This window comes from Haematobia irritans, chromosome 3 (genome assembly GCF_050003625.1).
Source record: "Haematobia irritans isolate KBUSLIRL chromosome 3, ASM5000362v1, whole genome shotgun sequence".
In the NCBI taxonomy this organism is placed as follows: Eukaryota; Metazoa; Arthropoda; class Insecta; order Diptera; family Muscidae; genus Haematobia; species Haematobia irritans.
This window is the reverse complement of record NC_134399.1, coordinates 20440948-20465447: the sequence shown is the minus strand read 5'-3', so window position 1 is coordinate 20465447 and position 24500 is coordinate 20440948. Positions and strand designations below refer to the sequence as shown.

Here is a 24500-nt window from a genome sequence, read left to right as displayed (position 1 = left end):
TTCGGCTTAGCTGAATACAGTTTTCTATAGGAAAACTTTAAACTAACTTGGCTGAATACAGTTTTCTATAGTAAAACTTTAATTCAGCCAGACTGAATATAGATTATCTGAATGACTTATTTAATTGGCAAAATGATTTTTTATTTAATGTAATAGTTAATATAATAGTTTTTCATTTTATTCATTTCAGATATACCTGGTAACAAAAATACGAGTATGTAAATTATTAGAGACAAAAGGTAAGTCTTTTGAAACCTGTGTTGCTTACACACACACATTTTACAAATTTCATTCCAAATTTAGATAAAATACTCTAGCTACTGTGATTCCTATTAAAGCACTTGTCGCCCTTTCATATTTTGTTTATCAGAAATTATTCAAATCGATTTTCAGGTATCTTCTCCTTACACAATTTAACATAAAGGTGCTGATCTTTTTTTTTAATCTTACAAATGTTCGAATTTTTTATGGCTTAATTAATTGGCTGGTTTGTGTTAGAGCCAATTAATTGAGCTCTTTATATTCAAAGCCCAACAACATTTCCAAAAATTTATACCAAAAAAACTTAACGCCCTTTCGAAAATGGGTTTTAATTTAGTATTATGGCCATTAACTGCACATTCACATAACCAGCCTATTCAGGGTATTAGGCCATTGCAACATTTAACATCATAGGTGTACTATTGAAAATACATCAAAACATTCAGAGGAATTCAAAAAACATATTGAAGTTCCAAAGTTACACAAACCACAAACAATTCCCCAATAAATGGAGCAACCGGATTTTAAATATCTCGATTGTAATTGGGATGGTGCTCATGTCTTGTATGGATTAGCAAAACATTGACACCAAAATATGGTTGCAGCAATAAAACTAAAAACAAAACACATCATTGCTAAATAAACATTTTATTCGAAATTAGTGCAATGCTTGTTAAAATATTCATGTCTGTATGGGACTCCAAAATAAAAACAAAACCTAACAAAGCTGACACTGTTGTGTTGACACTGTTTTTGTTTTTTGTTTCTAACTAAGCGCGTTTGAAGATCAGTACCGGGAGATGTCTCATTTGTTGTCAAGACAATAGCCCGCCAGTCAAAATAGCAAAAGTAGCAGCAGCAGAAATCACCAGTGTCTCCATCAACATCGATGAATTCATTCATGAATGTGCAATGACACGCATGAAATTTTGAATAAATCAACAAAACGGTTATATCGTGTTCAAATTTAGTTTTCCTATGAATATCAAACAAAGCAATGGGAGCTCAGCAGTTAAAATATTCATCAACACATACACAGTGGGAGAAAAAAAGACGATAGGAAAGACAAAGGAAAAAAATCACAAAGAAACTCTTGTTCAATTATATTGATTTATATTGTAACCAGGACCCCTTCTATGCAAAGCGTAGAAAGACAAACCTTATTCAGCCAATCTATATTAAAGTTTTCCTATAGAAAACCTTATTCTGCTAGGCTGAATTATAGTTTTCCTATAGAAAACCTTATTCAGCTAGGCTGAATTATAGTTTTCGTATAGAAAACCTTATTCAGCCAGGCTGAATTATAGTTTTCGTATAGAAAACCTTATTCCGCCAGGCTGAATTAAAGTTTTCCTATAGAAGACCCTATTCAGCCACGCTGAATTAAAGTTTTTACATAGATAACCCTATTCAGCTAGTCTGAATCAAAGTTTTGCAATAGAAACTCCTATTCAGCCAGGCTGAATGAAAATTTTCCCATAGAAAACCTTATTTGGCCAAGCAGAAATTAAGTCTTCCTATAGAAACCATTATTTGGCCAAGCAGAATTAAAGTTTTCCTACAGAAAACCTAATTCAGACTCGCTGAATTAAAGTTTTTCTATGGAAAACCTTATTCAGCCAGGATGAATTAAAGTTTTCCAATGGAAAGCCTTCTTAAACATGGCTAAATTGAAGTCGTTCGATGGAAACCCTTATTTAGCGGGGATGAATGAAAGTTTTCGAATGGAAAACCTTATATGGCCACGCTGAATTGAAGTTTTCCTATAGAAAATCTTATTCAGCTAGGCTGAATTAAAGTTTTCCTACAGAAAACCTTATTCAGCCATGATGAATTAAAGTTTTTCTATGGAATTCAGCGAGGATGAATTAAAGTTTTCCTACAAAAAAAAATCTATTCAGCAAGTCTGAATTGAAGTTTTCAAATGGAAAACATTCATAAACATGGCTAAATTGGAGTTGTTCGATGGAAACCCTTATTTAGCCGGGTTAAATGAAAGTTTTCGAATGGAACACCTTATTAAGCCAGGCTACATTGCAGTTTTCATATATTCAGCCAGGCTGAATAGAAGTTTTCATGCAGAAAACCTTTCTCAACTAGCCTAAATAACAGTTTTCCTATAGAAAACCTTATTCAGCCTCGCTGAATTAATGTTTTTATATGGAAAACCTTATTCAGCCAGGATGTATTAAAGTTTTCCGACAAAAAAGCCCTATTCAACAAAGCTGAATTGAAGTTTTCCAAAGGAAAGCCTTCTTAAACATGGCTAACTTGAAGTCGCTCAGTGGAAACCCTTATTTAGCTGGGATGAATGAGAGTTTTCGAATGGAAAACCTTATATGGCCACGCTGAATTGAAGTTTTTCTTTGAAAACCTTATTCGGCTAGGCTGAATTAAAATTTTCCTACAGAAAACTTTATTCAGTCAGGCTGAATTAAAGTGTTTCTATGGAAAATCTTATTCATCCAGGATGAATTAAAGTTTTCCGACAAAAAACCCCTATTCAGCAAGGCTGAATTGAAGTTTTCCAATGGAAAACCTTCTTAAAGATGGCTAAATTGAAGTTGTTCGATGAAAAACCTTATTAAGCCAGGCTACATTGCAGTTTTCATATATTCAACCAGGCTGAATAAAAGTTTTCCTATAGAAAACCTTATTCAGCCTCGCTGAATTAAAGTTTTTCTATGGAAAACCTCATTCAGACTATCTGAATTAAAGTTTTTCTTCGGAAAACCCTATTCAGCCAGGATGTATTAAAGTTTTCCGACAAAAAACCCTATTAGCAAGGCTGAATTGAAGTTTTCCAAAGGAAAGCCTTCTTAAACATGGCTAAATTGAAGTCGTTCGATGGAAACCCTTATTTAGCCAGGTTGAATGAAAGTTTTCGAATGGAAAACCTTATATGGCCGCGCCGAATTAAAGTTTTTCTATAGAAAACCTTATTCAGCTAGGCTGAATTAAAGTTTTCCTACAGAAAACCTTATTCAGCCATTATGAATTAAAGTTTTTCTATGGAAAACCTTATTCAGCCAGGATGAATTAAAAACTTCCTACAAAAAAATCCTATTCAGCAAGTCTGAATTGAAGTTTTCAAATGGAAAACATTCTTAAACATGACTAAATTGAAGTTGTTCGATGGAAACCTCTATTTAGCCGGGTTGAATGAAAGTTTTCGAATGAAAACCCTTATTAAGCCAGGCTGCATTGCAGTTTTCATATATTCAGCCAGGCTGAATAAAAGTTTTCCTGCTGAAAACCTTTCTCAACCAGCCTGAATAATTCAGCTAGGCTGAATAAAAATTTTCCTATAGAAAGCCTTATTCAGCCAGGCTGAAAAAAAGTTTTCCTATAGAAACGCTTATTCAGCCAGGTGAATAAGCGTTTTCCTGTAGAAAACCTTATTTGGCCAATCTGAATTGAATCTTTCTTTTAGAAAACCTTATTCAGCCATGCTGAATTAAAGTTTTCCTACAGAAAACCTTACTCTGGCATGATGAATTAAAGTTTTCCTATACAAAACCTTATTTAGCCATTATGAATTAAAGTTTTCCTATGGAAAACATTATTCTGTCAGGCAGGGCTAAGGCTTTCCTGTAGAAAACCTTATTCAGCCCGTTTGAATAGATTTTTCTTAAAAAAATTCCTTTTGCTTTTGTTTTCTATTGTTTCTCCCACTGTAACCCTCTCAGTCAAAACATTTATGTTAGGCCATTGGAGGCCGACACGACACTCTATCAGCCTCATCTTGTACGCATAACATTACCACTCACTCATTCACCCATCGACATTAGCTCACTCACGTATAGCATGTTGCGCCTGCGCGTATTTGAACGTCATGTTATGGGTGTCGCATCTAACAGGGACAGCGGCTGTTTAAATTAACTGCCAGCATTTTTTTGGGAGCAGTTTTTACAAAACGTTTGAAAATGTGCCTATCCATGAAGGTGTTTGTGTTAAAAAAAAACATACAGGCAAACTTTAAGATGTTGTTATTTTTTGAGGGTTTTGTTTTCTTAGGCTTCCTTTGAAAAACAATTTGTTGAGGTTTTTTTAACAATTAATTAAAAATTCAAATTGAATTTACTTAGCTACATCATAGATGAGTTCATATTTACCATGCTATCGATTTTAGCTTTAGGACTTACCGTGGTTTATTGTTGCCGATTCTGATTTTTTTTGTAAATCCATAAATTGTTGAATGTTTTGGTGAAATTAACATAACAGTCGATTTAGTCATTTCAGTAAAAATATATTTTGCAAAAGCTTTGGCTTTATAATAAAATTTCGCTTTGGAAATAATTTCAAAACAATTCTGAAGTTAATATGAAATATGATTATATACTGCTGAGAGAATACTAATAAGTTCTGAATTAATGGGAAATTTATTCAAATTACGCACAAAGATGTTCTAAAAGAGTGGACCAAATATTACGCAGCATAATAAACAAACAATGTTTTGGGAAGCCTGTCGATTTGTTAATATAGTTTTAAAAAAATCTCAAAAAACAATGAAAGGTGTAAACTTCATTCTGAAGACCAGCTGTAGTCCTTAAAATATGTTGAGAGATATACATAAAAAACTACCCTGGAAGAAAGGCATTGAGGAAATATGTTTATGGGGCCTAAATCAGGCTACAGGGCGAATGATATATTTGCGAGTTATGTCTTAACCTAAATCGATATCAGACAATTTTACGGTGCTGCTTAGGGAGTCCCAGTGGTGCCATGGTTAGCACAACCGCCTTGCATACACAGGACCCAGTATCGACCGAACACCTACAGGGTTTTCGCGGTGGATTATCCCCACGCATTAATGCTGATGACATTTCTGAGTATTTCAGAACTTCTCCAAGTGGTGTCATTGCAATGCGGAATGCCGTTCGGACTCGGAGGTCCCTTGTACTCAGTCATAAGAGAGAAGTTCACCACTGTGATACTACAATTAATTGAATATTTTAAGTGACCCTGAAATATCGGGCTGCCACTATACCTAACCTAATGGTACTGCTTACTATACTCGTAGTGCAATTTTTGAAACCAATCAAGGGTCCCAGGGACCATAAAAATGCATATCGAATGAATGATATTTATGGGAACTATATCTAAATCTAAACCGATTTGTGAGAAAAGTAATTGGAATCAGTTCTAAACAAAAACAATAGGGCTGAATATAGTTTTCTTTAAGAAAACTTTCAATCAGCCTTGATGAATATAATTTTCTTAAAGAAAACTTTAATTCAGTTTGGCTGAATATCGACGTATAAATGTAGTTTTCCATTAATTCAGCTTGGTTGAATATAGTTTTCTATATAAAAACTTCTATTAAGCTGGTTTGAATATAGTTTTCTATAGGAAAACTTTAATTCAGCGTGGCTGAACACAATTTTCTGTATGAAAACTTCAATTCAACTTGGCTGAATACAGTTTTCTAGAGGAAAACTTCAATTCAGCCTGGATGAATATAAATTTCTATAAGAAAACTTTAATTTAGCGTGGCTGAATATAGTTTTCTATAAGAAAACTTTCAATCAATATAATTTTCTTAAAGAAAAATTTAATTTAGCCTAGCTGAATATAGACGAAGATGTTTTTGCTCCTGTATATAGATTTCCAAAGGAGAACTTTAATTCAGCTTGGATGAATATAGTTTTCTATATAAAAGCTTCTATTCAGCCAAGCTGAATACAGTATTTTATAGGAAAACTATGATTCAGCGTGGCTGAATACAGTTTTCTATATGAAAACTTTAATTCAGTTTGGGTGAAAATAGTTTTCTATAAGCAAACTTTGATCCAGCTCGGGTTAACATAATATTCCTTAGGAAAAATTCAATTCAGCATAGCTGAATAGAGTTTTCTTTACGAAAACTTTCAATCAACCTGTATGAATATAATTTTCTGTAAGAAAACATCAATTCTGCATGGTTGAATATAGTTTTCTATAGGAAAAAAAATATTCAGAATGGCTGAATATAACTTTCTATAAGAAAACTTTAATTTAGCTTGGCTTAATAAAGTTTCCTATAAGAAAACTTTCATTCAGTCGGCCTTAATATGGTTTTCTTAAGTTCAGCATACAGTTTTCTATACGAAAACTTAATTTGAGCCTGGCTGAATAAAGTTTTTTTTTTTGTGGGAAAACTTCCAGCTTGTCTGAATACAGTTTTTTGTGGGAAAACTTCAATTTCGCCTGGCTGAACACAGTTTTCTGTAGTTAAACTTTAATTCAGGCTGGATGAATACAGTTTTTATAGGAAAACTTTCATTTACCATGGCTGAATATAACTTTCTATAAGATAACTCTAATTTAGACTGTCTTAACATAGTGTTCTATAAGAAAACTTCAATTCAGTCTAAATGAATGCGGTTTTCATTAAGAACACTTCAATTCAGCTTAGCTGAATGCGATTTTCAATAAGAAAACTTTAATTCAGCCAGGCTGAATATGATTTTCTATAAGATTACTTCAATTCAGCCTGGCTGAATATGTTTTCCTATAAGAAAACTTCAATTCAGCTTGACGGAATAGAAGAAAACTTTCATTCAGCAAGGCTGGATGTAGTTTTCTATACGAACACTTCAATTAAGCCTGGCTGAATATAGTTTTCTATAGGACAAATTTCATTTAGCCGCCGAATAGTGTTTTCAATAGCAACACCTTACTTCAGTCCAGCTTAATACAGTTTCCTATAGGAAAATCTTCAATCAGCCTGGCTTAATGCAGTTTACAAAAGGAAAACGTTCTTCAGCTATATGCTTAAAGCGGTTTTTCTCTATTATTTGGTTCTCACATTAAACTGTTTCGATGAACTTTTGACCTACTTATGGGTGGGATTCTATGAACCTGTAGAGTAGTCACCATGTGGGTCATTATATTGCCATATTTGTCTAATAAATTTATTATGGTCATTTGATTTAAATTTAACACTTCTCTAAAATAAAATTTCATGTATGATCATGTTATCAAGTTAATTCTATTAACAGCTAATTTATCTTTTTTTATTTTGGTGTTATGATGTGGGCTTTAAAGCGAGATTGTAAGCAAAATAGGTGGAAATGAAAAAGGAGACCCTTTTCAAATCGTTTTGAATATAAACGGTGCGGGTGTCTTAATGGCCGTATTAAATAAATATTTGGTTTTTCTTTCTTTTGTTTTATCTCGTTTTGTTTGAAACTATTCAAATGAAGTTTTTTCGTCTTTTATATGTGTGAAATGTGATAAACTTTATGGAAATTAACGGAACCGTGACAAATTCGAATTTATGTTTAGGTACCCCGCCCCCTACTTTAAGCAAACTGTCCAATAGATGAATATGCCAGTGACGCCTTGCCACATGAGCCATATTAATATCAATTTTCAAATGCCACTCACTGTGAATGCTTTGTCAATTAGGAAGTCGTAATGACAATTATGATCCCTGAATGGGATAAAATTGAATTGTGATTTACAACATTTAAATTGAGAACTATTATGTTCTATTATACATATTTGTGAGGTAGTTTTTGTTTAAACAAAACCTTTATTCAGCCATGCTCAAGTTAAACAAGGGAATTCATCCAAGATGCAATAATATTTTCTGAGGAAAAAAGACATTCAAAAGAGTGATTGTTTTATAGAAAACCCTAAACAAAACTATAGAAATCTTTGTTACACTCAGCTAAATGAATTTTTTCCTATAGAAAACTGAATTCAGCCAGGCTGAATTAAAGTTTTGCTATACAAAACTGTATTCAGCCAGGCTGAATTAAAGTTTTGCTATAGAAAACTGTATTCAGCCAGGCTGAATTAAAGTTTTGCAATAGAAAACTGTATTCAGCAAGGGTAAATTAAAGTCTTCCTATAGAAAACTGCATTTAGCCAGATTGAAATTATTTTTTTTTATAGAAAATTTTACTCAGCAAGGGTGAATTAAAGTTTTCCTATAGAAAACTGCATTTAGCCAGATTGAAATAATTTTTTTTAGAAAATTGTATTCAGCCAGGCTGAATTAAAGTTTAACCATAAAACACTGTAATCTGCAGAGCTGAATTTAAGTTTTCCTATAGGAAAACTTTAATTAATGAATACAGAACCTGTATTCATTCAGTTCTCCTGTAAAAAACTTTATTCATCCGGGCTGAATTAAAGTTTTCCTGTAAAAAACTTTATTCATCCGGGCTGAATTAAAGTTTTCCTGTAGAAAACTGTAATCAGCCGGGCTGAATTAAGGTTTTCCTATAGAAGACTGTATTCAGCCGGGCAGAATTTAAGTTTTCGATAGGAAAACTTTAAAGTTTTCCTATAGAAAATTGTATTCAGACGGGCTGAATTAAAGTTTTTCTATAGATAATTTATTCAGCCAAGCTAAATTAAAATTTTCGTATAAAAAACTGTATTCAGCATTGGGAAATTAAAGTTTTTCTATAGAAAACTGAATTTAGCCAGATTGAAATAAATTTTTTTATAGAAAATTGTATTCAGCAAGGGTAAATTAAAGTTTTCCTACAGAAAACTGCATTTAGCCAGATTGAAATTAATTTAAAAAAAAATCGTATTCAGCTAGGCTGAATTAAGGTTTAAACAAAAAAAAAATAGTATCCCGCAGAGCTGAATTTAAGTTTTCTTATAGGAAACTTTAATTCAGCATGGAGAATTAAAGTTTTCCTACAGAAACCTGTATTCATCCGGGCTGAATTAAACTTTTCATGTAGAAAACTGTATTAAGGTTTTCTATAGAAAACTCTAATCGGCCAGGCTGCATTAAGGTTTTCCTATAGAAGACTGTATTCAGCCGGGCTGAATTAAAGTTTTCCTGTAGAAAACTGTATTCAGCCGGGCTGAATTAAAGTTTTTTATAGAAAACTCTATTCAGCCAGGCTGAATTAAGGTTTTCCTATAGAAGACTGTATTCAGCCGGGCTGAATTAAAGTTTTCCTGTAGAAAACTGTATTCAGCCGGGCAGAATTTAAGTTTGCGATAGGAAAACTTTAAGGTTTTCATATAGAAAATTGTATTCAGCCGGGCTGAATTAAAGTTTTTCTATAGAAAATTTATTCAGCCAAGCTAAATTAAAATTTTCGTATAAAAAACTATTCAGCAGGGGTAAATTAAAGTTTTTCTATAGAAAACTGCATTTAGCCAGATTGAAATAATTTTTTTTATAGAAAATTGTATTCAGCTAGGCTGAATTAAGGTTTAACCATAAAAACCGGGTTTAACCTATAGGAAAACTTTAATTCAGTATGGAGAATTAAAGTTCTCCTACAGAAACCTGTATTCATCCGGGCTGAATTAAGGATTTCTATAGAAAACTGTATTCAGCCAGGCTGAATTAAGGGTTTTCTATAGAAAACTGTATTCAGCCGGGCTGAATTAAAGTTTTCTATAGAAAACTGTACTCAGCCGGGCTGAATTAAGGTTTTCCTATAGAAGACTGTATTCAGCCGGGCAGCAGTTAAGCTTTCGATAGGAAAACTTTAAGGTTCTCCTATAGAAAATTGTATTCAGCCGGGCTGAATTAAAGTTTTTCTATAGAAAATTGTATTCAGCCAAGCTAAATTAAAATTTTCGTATAAAAAAATGTATTCAGCAAGGGTAAATTAAAGTTTTCCCATAGAAAACTGTATTTAGCCAGATTTAAATAAATTTTTTTATAGAAAATTGTATTCAGCAAGGGTGAATTAAAGTTTTCCTATAGAAACTGCTTTTAGCCAGATTGAAATAATTTTTTTAGAAAAAATTGTATTCAGCTAGGCTGAATTAAGGTTTAACCATAAAAAACAGTATTCTGCAGAGCTGAATTTAAGTTTTCCTATAGGAAAACTTTAATTCAGCATGGAGAATTAAAGTTCTCCTACAGAAACCTGTATTCATCCGGGCTGAATTAAAGTTTTCCTGTAGAACTGTATTCAGCCGGGCTGAATTAAGGTTTTCTATAGAAAACTCTATTCAGCCAGGCTGAATTAAGGTTTTCCTATAGAAGGCTGTATTCAGCCGGGCTGAATTGAAGTTTTCTATAGAAACATGTATTCAGTCGGGCTAAATTAAAGTTTTCCTGTAGAAAACTGTATTCAGCCGGGCTGAATTAAAGTTTTCTATAGAAACCTGTATTCAGTCGGGCTAAATTAAAGTTTTCCTGTAGACAACTGTATTCGGCCGGGCAGAATTTAAGTTTGCGATAGGAAAACTTTAAGGTTTTCCTATAGAAAGTTGTATTCAGCCGGGCTGAATTAAAGTTTTTCTATAGAAAATTTATTCAGCCAAGCTAAATTAAAATTTTCGTATAAAAAACTGTATTCAGCAGGGGTAAATTAAAGTTTTTCTATAGAAAACTGCATTTAGCCAGATTGAAATAAATTTTTTTTATAGAAAATTGTATTCAGCAAGGGTGAATTAAAGTTTTCCTACAGAAAACTGCATTTAGCCAGATTGAAATATTTTTTTTATAGAAAATTGTATTCAGCTAGGCTGAATTAAGGTTTAACCATAAAAACCGGTTTAACCATAAAAAAACAGAAACCTGTATTCATCCGGGCTGAATTAAAGTTTTCTATAGAAACCTGTATTCAGCCGGGCTGTATTAAGCTTTTCCTATAGAATACTGTATGCAGCCGGGCTGAATTAAAGTTTTCCTGTAGAAAACTGTATTCAGCCGAGCTGAATTAAAGTTTTCTATAGAAACATGTATTCAGTCGGGCTAAATTAAAGTTTTCCTGTAGAAAACTGTATTCAGCCGGGCTGAATTAAAGTTTTCTATAGAAACCTGTATTCAGTCGGGCTAAATTAAAGTTTTCCTGTAGAAAACTGTATTCGGCCGGGCAGAATTTAAGTTTGCGATAGGAAAACTTTAAGGTTTTGCTATAGAAAGTTGTATTCATCCGGGCTGAATTAAAGTTTTCTATAGAAACCTGTATTCAGCCGGGCTGTATTAAGGTTTTCCTATAGAAGACTGTATTCAGCCGGGCTGAATTAAAGTTTTCCTGTAGAAAACTGTATTCAGCCGGGCTGAATTAAAGTTTTCTATAGAAACCTGTATTCAGTCGGGCTAAATTAAAGTTTTCCTGTAGAAAACTGTATTCAGCCGGACTGAATTAAGGTTTTCCTATAGAAAACAGTATTCAGCCACGCTGAATTTAAGTTTTCCTATAGAAAACTGTATTCAAACGGGCTGAATTAGGGTTTATCCATAGAAAACAGTATTCCGCCGAGCTGAATTTAAGTTTTGCTATGGAAAACTGTATTCAGCCAGGATGGATTAATGTTTTTTTTCATAGAAAAATGTATACAGCTTAGCTGAATGAAAAATAAAACATTGTTATTCAAACAATTGTGTGTTTTCTTTCTCTTCTTTAAATTTGGCATTTCTCCAATCGATTAATAGAAAGCGTTACTAATTTGAGGGCAACCTAAAATGAACGCTTTATTTGAAATTATAAAGAAAAATTCCATTAATAACCTAGGCCTTACTGCCAAGTCATTGTGATTGGTTGCCAATAAAGAAGTGTTTTTTTGTTGAATTGTTCAAAGGCTTTTTATGAATTTGGTTTAATGCACTTGGTAAAGTGAAGTTTAAGGTAATTGCTGGTTTTAACCGATAACAAAACAAATCACTTACAACTGGCTTTATGATTTTCAATAATAAAATTCATATAATTCAGATCAATAATCATAGATAATTTTATAGAAAAAGAAAAATAACAGCTTAAAAGGCAAGAGAGTATAACAACAACCCTCTGAAACCTGTGGTATTGTTTCCCGCACCATATTTTATTAGTATGAAAATTGAGTTTAGTTGAAATGCAACCAGGAGTGTTTGCTATAAAAAGTGCATTTACCTGAAATCTAAGCTCCAAAAATTTACCTCGAAGCTATAAACCTTCCTACATCTCTTGCCTACCATCACTAAGCTTGAGCAAAGGTTTAAGTCAGGCTTGCCGTACCAAAGCAATGGTATTAGCATTAACCACACAAAAGTAAAACACAACCCACAGTAAATTCTGAACGATAATAATAATAGGGGAAATTCAAACGAATCTGGGTGATGATCCAACCTAGAATTAGTTTTGTGGAAATATTTTTTGCTTATACTTTTAACATGGACTTTAGATATTTAAGGACTGGAGGAAATTTGTGACCCAATTATTAATGAATATTTTTTAACAATTTTAATTTTTTCGTTGGCTTGTTAATGAAAATTTCGAAATCCTTATAAGAGAGTCCCTTGGAAAAGTGAAAGAGACACCTATGGAGACATGGTTGTAAGACAAGCATCAGAGGACCTATATCTCACTCCCGACAGCCGATGCAAATATGCTTCTCAAAGAGACAAGGATTTTAATAGGATGACCAACTGTCGTAAGAAGTACAAAGAGGATGTGTACCGCTGTTTCCGTTGCATTGAATCGAGACACATGCAATGGAAGAGCAAATGACCAAACAGGAAGGGAATCGGTCTCTGCGTAAAATGTGGAAAAACGGACCACAAGGTGAAGAAAGGGAGCCACCGTGATGCAATGGTTAGCATGCCCGCCTTGCATACACAAGGTCGTGGGTTTGATTCCTGCTACGACCGAACACCAAAAAGTTTTTCAGCGGTGGATTATCCCACCTCAGTAATGCTGGTGACATTTCTTAGTGTTTCAAAGCTTCTCTAAGTGGTTTCACTGCAAAGTGGAACGCCGTTCGGACTCGGCTATAAAAAGGAGGTCCCTTGTCATTGAGCTTAACATGGAATCGGGCAGCACTCACTGATAAGAGCGAAGTTCACCAATGTGGTATCACAATGGACTGAATAGTCTAAGTGAGCCTGATACATCGGGCTGCCACCTAACCTAACCTAAGGTGAAGAAATGCACGAACGCCATGAAATGTTGCATTCGCTCTAAGACGAGGGCAATGCAACTGATTACATGCCGGACTCCCGTAGCTGTAACTCCACGGCAAATAACAAGTAGTGGGGTTCTTATAAACATGCACAGAGCATAAGTGGCACACGCTTTCCTGCCCAAGATTCTGAAAGAGGAATCTTGTATGTATGACAAACAGATTTTGGCTCAAAGATGAGACTGGAGCAGCGGCAATATGGTCTCTAACATAACTTGCAGGCAACCCATAAAGGACAGGTGACGCGGCAATGGATTCATATTGCGAACAACCCGATCGTAAGCTGGAAACTAACTCCTAGTGGTTTCACTGCAATGTGGAACGCCGTTTGGAAAAGAGGTCCCTTGTCATTGAGCTTAACATGGAATCGGGCAGCACTCAGTGATAAGAGAGAAGTTCACCAATGTTGTATCACAATGGACTGAATAGTCTAAGTGAGCCTGATACATCTAACCTAACCTAACTCCTAGTGATAGCATCGCTCACTTCCAGGCAAAATGAAATAACATTAAGGCTTTTTTACGACTCAGACACGCTGATCTGTTTATAGCGTGGGACTACAACCCCAAGAGAAAAGAAGATTCTAGATAAGATCGCAAGGATAGCCATACTAGTTACGAACGTTGGGACTACCGCTACATTCCGGTGACCCGGCTGTAAAGACAACATTCCGTATGTTACTTTTGTGCCTGAGGGCATTATTCAGAAGATAGGAGAATGGGGAAACTCGCGTGACAACAAGCTCGAAAGGGATGCATTAATCTATGAGCTGGACAAGCACTCGGAGGAGTATCTGCACAGTCGAAACGCAAGGCAGATTGTCAACCATGCGATATCAACTAAAAACTAATAAAACTATACAGACGTAACTGTATAAAGACCAGGAGGAAATATACCAGAGCAAGACATGAACAATAATCATTGGGGAGTAGGTTAGGTAAGGTATGGTGGCAGCCCAATATTTCACGCTCACTTTTGAGTCTGAGGACATTATTCAGAAGATAAGAGAATGGAGAAACTCACGTGACTTATAGATGATGGAACGTCGACAAGCTCGAAAGGGATGCATTAATCTATGAGGGACAAGCACTCGGAGGAGTATCTGCACAGTCGAAACGCAAGGCAGATTGTCAACCATACAATATCATAGTGGCAGCCCAATATTTCACGCTCACTTGGGGTGAACGTCTCTCTTATAACTGGGTGCTGCCCGATTCTATGTTTGCTCGATGAAATGGGACCTACTTTTTGTAGACGAGTTCGAACGACGTTCCACATTTCGGAGAAACCACTTAGGAAAGCTTTAAAACACTCAGAAATGTCAACAGCATTAGGTTAGGTTAGGTATAGGGGCAGCCCGATATTTCAGGCTCACTTAGACTATTCAGTCCATTGTGATACCACAGTGGTGAACTTCTCTCTTATCACTGAGTGCTGCCCGATTCTATGTTAAGCTCAATGACAAGGGACCTCCTTTTTATAGCCGAGTCCGAACGGCGTTGCACATTGCAGTGAAACCACTTAGAGAAGCTTTGAAATCCTCAGAAATGTCACCTGAGGTGGGATAATCCACTGCTGAAAAACTTTTTGGTGTTTGGTCGAAACTGGGTTTGAATCCACGACCCTGTGTATGCAAGACGGGCATGCTAACCATTGCACCACGGTGGCAGCCGCATTACTGAGAGGGGATCAACCGCTGGTATTCGATCGAAACTGGAGTTAAACCCACGACCCTATGCATGCTTAAAATCGCAACATGTGGCTCCCCGTGGTACTAGGATACTAAACTGTTATGCAAAAGCACCAGAGGACCGGTGGACAAGATGGACGAGAATGAGATGCGATACATTGTGGAAACTTTAATCCCAAGACATAAGATCAGAGAAGTCGAGATTTATACAGAAAAGCTCTCACACATCCCTGTCTTAACAACAGAGGAACTGCAAAATGCCGCCAAAAGCCTCAAGGACAAGAAGTCACCTGATCCTGACGGCATTCCGCAGAAGTAATTAAAAAATAGCAACCAAGCGACTCGAAACTGTACTTCTTATGTACAGCAGCTTCATAATAGAAGATATCTTCTCTAATGTGTGGAAAGAACAAAGATTAGTTCTTATCAGCAAGGGCAAGGACGACCAAGCGTCGCCATCGTCGTACAGACCATTGTGTATGCTGGACACAGTGGGAAAACTATTTGAATGGCTCATTAAACCTAGACTTGCTGTCCGTGAGACAATACAGATTTAGACCTAGAAAATCGTGACTAGGAGCCCTTAAGGAAGTATCATGTGCCGTAAAGGCGACACAAAAGAGATCCATAATTCTACTGGCGATTCTTGATACAAATAAAGCTTTCAATAGCCTAAGGTGAGCAGACGTAATATTCATCCAAGAGTCGATATTTCACATACCGAAATACTTAACGCGAGTATTCAAAGACTATCTTATGGGCCGAGTTTTGATATATCGGCACTAGGAGCCTGTAAAGAAGTATCATGTGCCGTAAAGACGACACAAAAGAGAAGCCACGCTTCGAGATCTATAATTCTACTGGCGATTCTTGATAGGTGAGCAGACGTAATATTCATCCAAAAGTCGATATTTCACATACCGAAATACTTAACGAGAGTATTGAAAGGCTATCTTAAGGGCCGAGTTTTGATGTGTGACAATATATAGAGCGCAAGAAAAATGGAAGTAACCTCAAGTGCCACACAAGGCTCAATCCTCGGACCCGATCTCTGGAACGCAACATATGACGAGATACTGATGATACCCATGTCAGATGGTACATTCCTTGTAGGCTACGCTGATGACATAGCTGCTGTGATAAAAGCGAGATATACTGAAGAGCCGTAACGCAAACTTCGCCAAACCATGATACGCGCTAAAGACTGGTTAGACATGCATGCAAAAGACCGAACTGCTACTATTAACGAGCCGGAATCTGCCTCTAGAAATAGAAATTCACATCGACGACATGGTAATCCCAACAAAACTGTCAATAAAGTACTTGGGACTAAGACTGGATTCAAAACTACGTACTCCAAGCAAATAGAGTACCCAAACGGATACTCATAAAGATGAGATATGGAAGTCGACCCGAACTAGGCAATTGAGTTGCAAAAGGTTTTCGAGGTCAAACAACAATGTGCGACAGTCTCTTGTCGGATGTTCGGTATCACATCCGACAAGAGACCAAAGATAACTGGCAGAAACGATGGAGGAACGAGATATAGGGCAGATGGACATACCGACTTATAGCCGACATACAATTATGGCAAGAGAGAAGATATGCAGAAGTGACGTTTTACATGAACCGGATACTCTCTGGTCACGGACAACCATTCCTTGAATTTTAATATTTAGGGAAATAATCTGGTCTATTGAAACACAGACGCGTTCATTACAATTTCATAATAAACTCGAATTCATGCTACTGTAGTTTCATTCGAATTTGGGTTTATCAAAAGATTTTGATACATGGTTCATTAAAAAAATGTATCCAATATTCCATATAAAAATATCAGAAAGAAATATTAACAATACAAATTGTTTTTGATCATGAAAATTACGAGTCTTAGGCTAACAATTAATTCTTACACAATAACGCATAAAAGCTTCATCATCACGTCCTATCTGATAGCAGTCATGATCAATTAAATTGACGTGTTGATTTTATACTGTATCTAAAGTATAAGCCAATGAAAAGAAATTGAAAATCGAATTTCTATTCATGAAAAGCTCTCTCCTTTCTTCGGGTGTAAACCATTTAGAATCGTGAGTCATGCTTGTTGCTGAATATGGCAAAACTCGAAAGAAATGGAGCTCAATTGAGGTTAGTTTAGTTTTTGGAGAAATCCAGTGGGGAACTCCATCCGTCTAATGTAATTTAATTTAATTTTTATACCCTCCACCATAGGATGGGGGTATATTAACTTTGTCATTCCGTTTGTAACACATCGAAATATGCTCTAAGACCCCATAAAGTATATATATTGTGGGTCGTGGTGAAATTATGAGTCGATCTGAGCATGTCAGTCCGTCTGTTGAAATCACGCTAACTTCCGAACGAAACAAGCCATCGACTTGAAACTTGGCACAAGTAGTTGTTATTGATGTAGGTCGGATGGTATTGCAAATGGGCCATATCGGTCCACTTTTACGTATAGCGCCCATATAAACGGACCCCCAAATTTGGCTTGCGAGGCCTCTAAGAGAAGCAAATTTCATCCGATCCGGCTGAAATTTGATACATGGTGTTAGTATATGGTCTCTAATAACCATGCAAAAATTGGTCCACATCGGTCCATAATTATATATAGCCCCCATATAAACCGATCCCCGGATTTGGCTTGCGAGCCCTCTAAGAGAAGCAAATTTCATCCGATCCGGCTGAAATTTAGTACATGGTGTCAGTATACGGTCTCTAACAACCATGCAAAAATTGGTCCACATCGGTCCATAATTATATATAGCCCCCATATAAACCGATCACCAGATTTGACCTCCGGTGCCTTTAGGAGATCTGCTTGAAATTTGGTACGTGGTGATCGTATATGATATTTAACAACCATGCCAAAAGTGGTCCCTATCAGTCCATAATCATATATAGCCCCATATAAACCGATCCCAAGATTTGGTTTTGGAGCCTCTTGGAGGAGCAAATTTCATCCCTCAGATAAATCGATTTCCAATCACACAAAAATTGGTCCATATCAAGTTCATTAGAAAACGATGTTAAGAAATTTTAAGATACCACAACCCAAGTATTTCGATTGTGGATGACAGTCTTTCGTAGAAGTTTCTACGCAATCCATGGTGGAGGGTACATAAGATTCGGCCTGGCCGAACTTACGGCCGTATATACTTGTTTATTTTGCGAATAAGGTTAAGAAAATGCTGACAGTGTGTACACCCGTTTCAATTGGTTACCGGCTAAAAACCCATCCGTTTTCCGTCGGGGTATGATTACCACCTCAGAACCAGCTTCTTATTACTTCGAGGTGGACCCCAGGTTGTTCATGACACACTCCTTCTAGTCCGCATCCTGATTCAAGCTTGCATTACTTATGTTGTAGTGTCCATGTCAATCTTTTTTCTGCGGAGAACGTGTTCCAAAAATCGCACTATGGCCTCCCAGATCCTCTCACTTTGTACCATATTCGGAGTGACATGTGCAATTTAATCTTCTAGCGCTGTCCATCGTTCTGCCCACCCGCTACATCTAAAGAATCTATGTTCGAACCACCACCAGAACTCAGAACCACCTTTGCATTACTTGGAGGTGGTCCATGACCATCTCCTTCTAATTTGCATCCAAATTGAAGCTTGTATTTCTTATGTCGCAGTGTCCATGTCAATCTTTTTTCTATGGCCTCCCAGTTTCTCTCACTTTGTACCATATTCTGGATTATATTTCTCGGAGAGACATGTCCAATTTAATATTCTGGCGGTGTCCATCGTTCTGCCCACCGACTACATTGTATGTTCGACATCATCCTCGACCTCTTCTTCATTGTAAATAACAGGTTGGCTGATAAGTCCCCGGTCTAACAAAGGAAAACACATTTTTTGTCAAAATTCGCTTTTATTATTCAACATAGTTCCCTTCAAGAGCAATACAACGATTATAAGGACCTTCCAATTTTTTGATACAATTTGGGTAGTACTCCTTCGGTTTTGCCTCAAAATAGGCCTCAGTTTCGGCGATCACCTCTTCATTGCAGCCAAATTTTTTCCCTGCGAGCATCCTCTTGAGGTCTGAGAACAAAAAAAAGTCGCTGGGGCCAGATCTGGAGAAGACGGTGGGTGGGGAAGCAATTCGAAGCCCAATTCATGGATTTTTGCCATCGTTCTCAATAACTTGTGGCACGGTGCGTTGTCTTGGTGGAACAACACTTTTTTCTTCTTCATATGGGGCCGTTTTGCCGTGATTTCGACCTTCAAACGCTCCAATAACGTCATATAATAGTCACTGTTGATGGTTTTTCCCTTCTCAAGATAATCGATAAAAACTATTCCATGCGCATCCCAAAAACAGAGGCAATTACTTTGCCAGCGGACTTTTGAGTCTTTCCACGCTTCGGAGACGGTTTACCGGTCGCTGTCCACTCAGCCGACTGTCGATTGGACTCAGGAGAATAGTGATGGAACCATGTTTCATCCATTGTCACATATCGATGGAAAAACTCGGGTGTATTACCAGTTAACAGCTGCAAACACCGCTCAGAATCATCAACACGTTGTTGTTTTTGGTCAAATGTCAGCTCGCGCGGCACCCATTTTGCACAGAGCTTCCGCATATCCAAATATTGATGAATGGTATGACCAACACGTTCCTTTGATATCTTTAAGGCCTCTGCTATCTCGATCAACTTCATTTTAAGTCATTCAAAATCATTTTGTGGATTTGTTTGATGTTTTCGTCGGTAACCACCTCTTTCGGGCGTCCACTGCATTCACTGTCCTCCGTGCTAATTTCACCACGCTTGAATTTTGCATACCAATCAATTATTGTTGATTTCCCTGGGGCAGAGTCCAGAAACTCATTATCAAGCCAAGTTTTTGCTTCCACCGTATTTTTTCCCTTCAGAAAACAGTATTTTATCAAAACACGAAATTCCTTTTTTTCCATTTTTTCACAATAACAAAAGTTGCTTCACAAAAGACGCTCTATCTCATAAACTAATTGACTTGCAGACGTCAAATTTTGACACGAATCATTTGAAGGTTCGTACTATATAAAAATAATATTTAATACTAGCGACGCCATCTATGTGTCAGACCGGGGACTTATCAGCCAACCCGTTACAGTTCTCTGAGCTGCATTTCCCAATATGATGCAGTTACTTTTGAAAGTATCTGTGACCATAGAGCATCTGAGTCATGTAATACGTCAACTCCCCATATGTAAGTCGGTGTGTCCATCTGTCCTTTGTCTCGTTCTTCCATCGTTCCTGCCATCTATCTCTGGTCTCTTGTTGTATGTTCGATATCAAGTCCGTCGCGTCTTGTTGTTTAACCTCGAAAACCTTTTGTGGCTCAATCGCCGGGGGTCTGTTGGGATGGTTCCTGCTATCACTAATGCGACATCCGTGCGATATGCCGAAGTAATACCCAGAGCTGCCGTTCACTGTACTGAAAACCGCTTTTTCGCTCTAGTCCATCTCTGTAGGGTCGACGACCAGATCTTTCATCCAGAGAGTAGTATAGTATTGGTCATCTCCATGGTTATCCTTCTTCTGCTTGGAAGAGGGCCTCCTATGTTTGCCATCAGCCTGCTCAGTTGCGACGTTATCGTAGCAGCTTTCTCTGTTGCGTACTCTATCTGCTTGGAGCACGTTAGTTTCGAGTCCAGTTAATTTAATTTCATTTCATTTTAGATTGTTATTTAATACGAATTAAATTAACTTTTTGCTAAACACATAGTTAGCAAGGCCCTCTGGTATACGACCTGCTAGGCTATTCCCCTGTCACCTAGAGCTGGTTCTTTTTTTCTGTACTATGGATTTGCCATTGTTGTCGTATCATCGTAATCTTCTAATGGTTCATGTAGTACGTGTTTATATTCATGGGTAATGCACGAAATTAGGTTTGTTGTACAAAAGTAATTCTTCCACGGCTCTTCAACTAACGATGCCGCAACGAGTATTACCCCTTACCCATTGCCTTCCAAACCCCTTCCATCTGTTCCAGTAGTTTTCCCCTGTTTGTTTTGATCGCTGGATGGTTTGTTTGTCGTTTGATATGAACCTCTTTTTTTTTTTTGGTTCATGGCATTGTTGTCATTATTTTCGGCTTTTCTTGTTGGTTACATTTGGAATTCACCTTTACCTTCACCTTGATTTGGATGCTCATTTGTTTTTGGTGTTTGTTTTTTCTTGTTTTTGGTGCTGGAAATGGAATTGCTGCTTTATTCATCAATAGACGCTTGGATTACAATGCTAATGGGAGACAATCAAAGAAATGAAGTTTCATACAAAACTGGGCTAGATCATGATTCGTTGGAAATCAATCTTCGCTTAAAGAAATAATAGGCGACATTTGGGTTTATGGCCATTAAACCGAAAAGTCATGCTTCCAATAATCATTAATTTAAAAATAAATCAAATATTAAATTGCCCACACCAAACCAGAACTTTTTGAGGGTTGGACTCTAATGACTTATTTTGAATGAGGAAAAAGAAATATCCAAATTTATTTGATTTATTTGAATTAAATGTTCAATTCGTGTACATTTGTTTTGGGATTTCAGCACCCCACTAAAGACAATGCAGATTTAGAAATAGTTTTGACTAATTTTACCTTGACACGAAATATGGGAGTGAGTACTTAGTTTCCTCATCACGATAATTGTGTACTAGACGCGCAATGCAGAGAAATCGTTAAAAAGGAATTTCAATGTTAGTTTGGTACATATTAAGCATGGGAGGAGATCATCTGAATTTTTTGGGTTTGAGTTTTGAACACTTTTTTTTTTTAAATTGTGCTGTGGTTTGGGAAAACGTAAAGACTACGGAAAAGAACAACTTTTTTAGTAAATTTCCCGTTGTTGGGATTTCAACATAATATGTGCTGTCTTGTTAAAGTAAAAGCTGACCAAATTAATACCATCCAACTTGTAGGTAAGGTTAGGTAATGAGGAGGCAGATGTGTTGGCTAAAGAAGGCGCACGCGGAACGAATAACATCGTTACAGATGCTATCTTTATATACTTACAGGATTAATGTCAAATACAATGACTTATCCAAAGAACGCGGACTTCCTCTGCGGACTGCGAGAAAACCAAACTGATATGGGGCGACAAGAGCAGTAAAAATTCTGATGTTTATGATATTTGTTGATGGTGTCTGGTCCCGGAGACAACAAACGACTCTTACCATTTTCTGTGTCCGTGTCCCGCATTATCTCTTAGATAATGCTGGCTCCTTTTTCTTTCAGGATATTACCGATGTACGGAAGTGAGATCTGAAGGTTATACTTGCTTTCACCAAGGCTTCGGGATAGAAGACCCAGAAAGCTCATTTGCAACTCGTCTGGAATCTCGATTGCGATTGATAAAGAGGAGAGAAAACGACTCGGGGGAAACACAATATATCAACATAGTCTAAGTAGGAATCAACCTCTTTTTCTCATGGGATGACTTCATCCTCTATAACCATTTAACTTGTAACGACATGTTTCTCCTCGTGTTCTAGAGTATAGCTTAGGTTAGGTTAGGTGGCAGCCCGATATATCAGGCTCACTTAGACTATTCAGTCCATTGTGGTACCACATTGGTGAACTTCTCTCTTATCACTGAGTGCTGACCGATTCCATGTTAAGCTCAATGACAAGGGACCTCCTTTTTATAGCCGAGTCCGAAGGGCGTTCCACATTGCAGTGAAACCACGTAGAGAAGCTTTGAAACCCTCAGAATGTCACCAGCATTACTGAGGTGGGATAATCCACCGCTGAAAAACTTTTTGGTGTTCGGTCGAAGCAGGAATCGAACCCACGACCTTGTGCAAGGCGGGCATGCTAACCATTGCACCACCGTGGCTCCCGTGTTCTGGAGTATACTCGTAGGTTGACAGGATTGCAGGGTTCGTCACAGAAAATATATATTTGCAAGTCCTCAGTAGATCAAAGATGTTAATATCTTTATTTATGATTTTAGGAGGCTTAGCTATAATATGTTGACGCGACGTAAGTGATGACTCTCTGGAACAGCACTACGTCTAAGGAGATGAATGCGCTTCTAGTCGGGAATGACCAGGTACAATTCTACATCCCTGGCGTTCTTTTGGCTGAACGTGGTATTTCTCGGGTTCATGGGCGACGGGCGGTATACCAAAGCTAAGGAATATGACCGCCTCAACAATGTTTTAAGAACAAACTGTTATTTTCGGCCTGGAAACGTGTAACATGTTTACGGCAACTATATTATTTTCTCAAAAATTCTGTATCTGATTGCCGAGATAACAACAGTTTTGCGACAAAAATATTCCATGGTCAAAAATAATATTTTACTATTGAAACATGTTTGGGGTGATCATAGTCCTTCTCTGCGTGTGTTAGGAGTGAACTTGTCCGACTGGTCGACAGTTCTGTCCAGTTTTGCGTGAGGTTCTGGCACGACTCACGTTGCACGATTCAGAGAGGCTCGGCTGTGCGGCAACCTATGGCGGACACGATGTTGTAGTGTGCCTAGGGGAACGCCTCCACGTAAGTTGAAGATACAATGTGTTAAGACGGAGCTTACTGGAGCGTTTCGACGCAAAATCAGGGTGAGAAATGAACAATGGCAATGGCTATGGTGCTTATGGAATCATCTCTACATAAGATACAAACTGTGGCAATATTTACTCTTCTTGCGGAAACATCTCCATGTAAGCAATGGCAATGGTTACGTTGCTTACGGGAGCATCTCCACGTAATATTAGAGCTAAGGTACTGGTTACGTTGCCAGTAGTGGGGATTTTCACTAAATTGTGAATATTTTTTCGTAGATGGGGACAACATTTTTGAGTTGGGGACTAGGGGATTTGGTGGGGAATTTCCATAAATTTGGGATTTTTTTTCAATCGGTCCACTATAAGAAATCAGTTTTAAAATAATGGTTTACATGATTTTTTTGATTTCTATATTATTACAAAAAAGCACAGTGAATTATTAAATTAAAAAAAAGATAAAACTTTGGTGCCAAATGGGGTATTTGTCCTAGAAACTGACACAGGATTTTATTTTGGAAACTCAAGAGCAAATTTATAATTTTACTCAGCTTGGGTAAGACATTTTTCTACAATTTTTTTTCTATAATTTCCTAAGGACTGTGGCCTAAATATTGCCCAAATTTGGCTTGCAGACTCTCTAAGAGAAGCAAATTTCATCCGATCAGGCTGAAATTTGGTACATGGTGTTAGTATACGGTATCTAACAACCATGCAAAAATGTAGCCCCCATATAAACCGATCCCCCGATTTAGCTTTCGGAGTCTCAAAGAGAAGCAAATTTCATCGGATCCGGTAGAAATTTGCTACATGGTATTAGTATATGGTCTTTAACAACCATGCAAAAAGTGGTCCACATTGGTCTATAATTATATATAGCCCCCATATAAACCGATCCCCAGATTTGGTTTGCGGAGCCTCTAAGAGAAGAAAATTTCATCCGATCCGGTTGAAATTTAATACGTGGTGTTAGTTTATGGTCTCCAACAACCATGCCAAAATTGGTCCACATCGGTCTATAATTATATATAGCCGCCATATAAACCGATCACCAGATTTGGCTTGCGGAGCCTCTTAGAGGAGCAAAATTCATCCGATCCGGTTGAAATTTGGTACGTGGTGTTAGGATGTGGTCTCTAACAACCATGCAAGAATTGGTCCATA

At 37.0% G+C, this 24500-nt stretch overlaps 1 protein-coding gene and 1 long non-coding RNA gene across 4 annotated transcripts in view; one reads left to right on the top strand and one right to left on the bottom strand.

Annotated features, from left to right (window-relative positions):
- LOC142230086 (uncharacterized) overlaps positions 1 to 24500 on the bottom strand; it is a 237170-nt gene that overhangs the window by 85260 nt on the left and 127410 nt on the right. The gene's annotated exons all lie outside the window — the stretch shown is intronic.
- Positions 1 to 24500, top strand: part of LOC142230083 (uncharacterized) — a 301427-nt gene that overhangs the window by 219249 nt on the left and 57678 nt on the right. For both annotated transcript variants that reach the window (XM_075300716.1, XM_075300710.1), the window contains exon 6: positions 191 to 239. The gene's annotated coding sequence lies outside the window, so the exon portion shown is untranslated. The remainder of the gene's footprint in view (positions 1 to 190; positions 240 to 24500) is intronic.